This window comes from Triticum aestivum, chromosome 2B (genome assembly GCF_018294505.1).
Source record: "Triticum aestivum cultivar Chinese Spring chromosome 2B, IWGSC CS RefSeq v2.1, whole genome shotgun sequence".
Lineage (NCBI taxonomy): Eukaryota > Viridiplantae > Streptophyta > Magnoliopsida > Poales > Poaceae > Triticum > Triticum aestivum.
In genome coordinates, this window is record NC_057798.1 from 275,467,729 (window position 1) to 275,473,571 (window position 5,843).

The window sequence follows — 5,843 nt, forward strand, 5'->3', positions numbered from 1 at the left end:
AGTAACACGTGATCCTGATAGACATAAGAGAATCCTAGTTCCTTAACCCCGCAGGAAAGATAGGATGACTCAAATCAGAAGGCCATGAGGTATAAGGAGTAAAAAGAGCCTTACGTTCCTTCCCACAATCAATTCCCTTACATAACTAAAGAATTTCTAGACTCAACTTCGACCAGTTTGGCTTGGTAATCCTACAGGCAGTCATGCTGTGATACCAAAGCTGTCAGGACCCCGATTCTATGTCACACCGATCTAGCATGTAACACCTCATATCACTTTGCGGCCTCACGCACGGTATTCCCACGGGTGTCGCCTTACCATGCCGGGGACCGTTTGCGCCTGTTGGCACACGTATATGATAGTGTCGCTAGCATCCATATGACAAAGAACCCAGGCTGACATAGCTAGTCGTGAACCCAAAGTGGCACTAACTTACAGGGACAGGCATACATGACCCAGCAACGAACGTGTCGGTCATCAACGAGTGAATCTGGGCTGTAGCAACTGGGCTAGCAGGACTCCGGTAAACCGGGCTGTAGCAGGCTAACAGGACTCCAGTAGACACCGTGTGACATTTCCCCGAAGGGACAGACACAAGAACGAAGAAGGACACATGCCGGCCAGCCTAAGTGTTCCGGAGCAGTAGCAAGCTACCATGGCTCAGTGGTAGCACTAGGAGACATTTCCCGGTAAGAGAGGCTACTAAGGATAAACAACTAGAGAGCCAGATCCCACACATAGCAATACACATTACACGTACGCATAACATGCAAGTATGTGCTGTACAACATGGCATCGCAGCATAACTCAACAACTCATATAGATAAGGATCAAGAGCCATCATAACATTTATTGCAAACAGGGGTCACACGACCCAACATTCAGAGCATACAAGCAACAACCGGCAGTATTACATGTCTGAGTACAGACATCTACAAATGAAAAAGGCTGAAGAGCCTGACTATCTACAACATCCAATCAAGATCGTAGTTGAGGTACAAACTACTTGTCGAAGTCCACAGAAACTAGTAAGACCGAAGTCTCCGCTGCAAAAACATAAATAAAGCAACATGAGTACAAAAGTTACTCAGCAAGACTTACATCAGATCCTATCATACAGGCAATTGTATCAAGGGGGTAATGTGGGGTTTAGTTCCAGCAAGCCAGCTTTGACTCAGTGGCTATCCTGTTCTACGGCTACGAGAAATTTCTTGAGGTGAGATGGCGCACACAAGTCCACTAATCACCACACAATACACTACTATGGATTCATCACCGTCTCCCTACGAGAAGGCCATCCATAGCACTCACACTTGTCTTGAGCATTTTAGAGTATCCACTTCAAGTTGTCTATGTACCATGTAAGCATCCAAGAAGTCCATAACCACGGACCCGGCTATTCGAATAGATCATGTTAACCCTACAGGGGTGTACTTCTTCACACACGCTCTCGCCACTTACCGCCATGTACACATCATGTAACTCGGCAACCTTCAAGCGGAAGCCTGGCGAGGGTGTCGGCCATGACCTGACTAACCACACAAGACTCTAGTCCAGGTTTATCGCCTATTCGGGTTCCATACGCAAGGAGATCCGGCCGAGGTTTCGCTCATGGCCCCAAACGATGTGTGCAGGGTTCCCGAGCCCACCATCCGGGTGCCACTCGGTACACCAGGCCACGTGTGCCTAGTCTGTCTGAAGCCCACCCTACCGGGTGCCACTTGGTAGAAAAATAGCACTACCTACAAACACCAGAAACTAATTGCGACTCCTGGACAGAGATCAAGTGGGTTAATAAGTCGAGAGGGGCACTTAAGCATTCCAATGCGTGGTAGTAGCTAGTCATTGGACAACATACACAGAACTCAGTGCTTAAGGACAGTTCCAGTGAGACAACCCACCATGTACTCCTACATGGCCTCTCACCGCTACCTTTACCAAATCGTGTTCACACACTTAACTCTCAGCATCAGAACATAGAACACTGCACTCCAATTCATTCCCAATGAATCAGACCTGACACACTCTAAGCAATAGCAGGCATGGCATGGTAGGAACACAACAATGGCTTCAATCAACTCCTACACATGCTAGTGGGTTTCAACTATTTACGGTGGCAATGACAGGTCATGCAGAGGAATGGGTTCAACTACTGCAGCACAAAGTAGCAATTGAATCATTGTTGTCCTAATGCAATAAATGAGAGCAGGAGCGGGAGAGTAGGATTGTATCAGAATGAACAAGGGGGTTTGCTTGCCTGGTAGATCAACAAGGAAGGCACTGCTCCTCGGACAGGTACTCTAGAACACTCTCCGGAGCAGGACCTATCGAGAAGGAACGGTGTCGATAATCAAAACACAAGCATATGCAACAATATGATGCATGATCATGGCATGTGGATGTGATGCTGTTTGAGCTAATGCAGCTAGCAATCATTTGGTTGAAGTTCATTTGAATCAAGAGTTCAAATGCAACTCCAAGTTAAGTCTCATATATGCCATTTATATGTTTTTACCTATACAGCAGGTTTAGGTTGGTTTGTCATGCATGAAACTGGTACAGATGGATAGATTAAATTTTTCTGATAATTTTTCATATATAAATTATTTCAAACTGAGCTACAGTTGAATTTCTATGATTTTTTGAAGTTTAGACAAAATTCTGGAATTCTTGGTTTAAATTAAATCCAGAAAAAGAATAACTGCGTCAGCATTACAGAGGCATGACGTCAGCGAGTCAACCGTGGCTGACCGGGTCAAACCCGACGTGTGGGGTCCACACGTTAGTGAAATGGGGTTAAACAGGGTTAGTTTAAACCTGGTTAAAAGATTAGGTGCGCCGGGGCCCACTGTCAGTGTGAGGGTTTAGCTTAATTGGTGATTAGCCTTAAGCTAAACACCTGGCAGGCCAAGCCCGCACGTCAGGCCGGTGAGGTCAACGGGTCAAAACCGGTCAGCGTTTAGCCGCCGGCGAGGCCGAACGCGGCGGAGGGCTCGGGATTGTCGCTCCGACGACCATTTGGGCGGTGGAGACCATCAGCGAGGAGCCCAGGCTCGCGCGCATCCAGGGGGACCAGCGGAAGGGCGTGGGGTAGCCAGAGTTCACCGGAGCAAAGCTCGCGGCGGCGGCCGGAGCTCGGGCTCGAGCGGCAGAGGGGCTAGAGGGCGCAGAAGGGCAGGGGAGTAGGGGGAATCGACGGCGGGGCTCACAGCGGTCTCGATGGCGTCGTAAGCGAGCTCGAGGAAGGCTGGACGGTGGCGTGGTGGCGAGGATGATCTCCGGCGGCCGGAGGCGAAGATGGCGATGTTGACGGTGTTCCAGGGCGCTACGGCTGCGTGGCTTGGCGGAGAGCTTCAGAGCGAGGAGGCGGAGCTCCTGCGCGTGTTGGAGAGGCGAGGGAGAGGGGGTGGCTACGGCAACGGTGGCCGGTGGCAACGGTGGCCGGTGGCAACGGTGGCGCTCGGTCATGAGAGAGAAAGCGAGGGAGAGGAGATGAGAGGACTGGGGAGAGAGAGAGAGGGAGGCTTGGGGGTGTGTGGCGACGCGCGCATGATCCAGGCGACGAGGGGGAGAAGCAGGAGGTGGCGGGGAGACGTGGCCACGACTGGCTGTGGCGCGGCCACGCAGCAGCTCCTACTGGCAGGAGCTTGAAGAAGCTCCTAGCAGTTGGTTTGGGCCGCGTGCTGGCTGGGCCAGCCTGTTGGGCCACTGGGACAGGCCAGGCTGCACAGGGAGGTAAGCGCCAGGTAGGTTTTTCCCATTTCTTTTTCTTTTCTATTTTTCTGACATTTGTTTTGATTTAATAATAATACTAAATCATTTTATTTACTTATAGCAATTTTTGTAGGAACTAGTGGTATTATTCCAGAGCTCCTCAACAAATGGCATAATTTTTGGACATATATTATATGTATAACAAATATATATCCAATGCAAATAATTATGCATTAATTCCAAATGCTCAAAATAAATACTTATGAGCTCCTAAAAATATTGGTTTGATTTTTATCTCTGTTCAATATTTTTAGAGAGCAACATGAACATTTTCTTGGACCTTTTTGGAATAATTTTTATCTAGGTCATTTCGAAAGATGATTCTGAGGGTTTCACAAATCCTCATTTCAAAATTAAATGGAATTTAAACATGATGCACACATGACTAGCTAGCCTTGAGCATACCAGAACAAGGGATGTGACAAGATTTCAAAAGCGACCCAAGGCCTGGAGTATCTGAGCCTGCTAAAGACTTTGTTCGGCAGATGCTGGATCGAAATCCAATCACACGATTTACTGCAACACAAGTACTCATTCAGCATTATGATGTTACCTTTCCCATTGTGTAATAGCATACAGAATGTTTTCTCTCTCTCATAATGGTGAATTCAATCTTACATTCGGGTATGTCTTTTTTATGCCATAGCCATGGCCAATTGATAATTAACTTGCAGGGTTTTAATAATTGCATCAGACAATTTCACTGTTTATTTTGTGGCATTGTTGATTGCATCAGTAGAACACCCATGGTTACATGATTCTAAAAAGAACACTTGACATTTCTCAATATAATCGGCGGTGTCTGTCAGTAGGATCTCCCTAAACATGCGTCATCAAATCCAACCACAAGCTACACGACAATCTATGATTGAATACCATGTACAAGTATGGGGACAGAGTAGTAAACAACAAATAAAGGATACTAGACGGATATACTAGACGGATGCATGGAGCATGAACTCCTCTTTTTCAGGGGCCACCTTACTCGTGTGCCCTCAGGCTGAGGAGACCTTTCTAAGGTACGTACTACTTCCTTGCTGATTTCAACCAAGAAAGAATGTTATTTTGTTCAATATAATTAGTGGTGTGTGACATTAGGATCTCGTGTTTGATCTACATTTCTTTATTCACTGAATTTGTAGACCACTTGCGAGTCAGTACCTAGGAAAATAAACATTTTTCTACCTCAAATTTGCAGATCAATCCTTGCCTAAATATTTCCCTGGGCCGAATACACTTCTTATCCCAAAGTGATAAACATGCCTACGTTAGCATCACGACACACATAGCACTAGCAAACAGTTCTGCATGAAATCCTGGAAGCATTTCATTTCCTCAGCAATTATTTTTTTCAAATCTTTCAACAACAAGCTGACTGTTCATGTCCTTAATTAATCTAAACCTATATCCCTTGTTAAATCTAAAGACATGTTTGCATAATTTTGTGAGTTTTTTCCCATGCTTTTGTAACATCCCAATTTTTATTAAATTCGGATGTTAATAGAATCATTCAATGCATATCATATTTCTTTGCATTTTTGGAGTTTTTAAAAAATATTCAAATAATACTTTCCACTCGAGAAAAACAAATGAGAGGGGATAAGATGACTTCCTCAAAATATAAAAGAGTGGGAAATTTTATTTTGAATATTATTTGAAGTTTTGGAGTTTATTTGGTATTTTTTTTATCTGCAAAAAGTGCATTAATTGCATTAGGAAATATTTTCAAAATGTTCTGTGCTTAAGTTAATGTTCATTAGGCTTTAAATATTGCATAGTTATTTTATAAATTATTGTGGTGTTTTTATTAATTCTTTTGAATTAATTATGACCACTTTAGTGTTCTGTTTAAAAAAAAAAGCACACGCACGCACTCACCCGCCTGGACCGAAACCAGTTCGGCCCAGGGACGCGCGCGCCTAGCCAGCGCGCCAGGCCAGCCAGCCCACTGGCCATTCGGCCCCAGGCCAGCCCCAGCGCCCAACGCCTTCCGCCCGGTCGACCGCCCGCGCCCGCCCTCGCTCGCTGCCGCCGCCGCCACTGACTGGTGGGCCCCGCTCCACCCCATC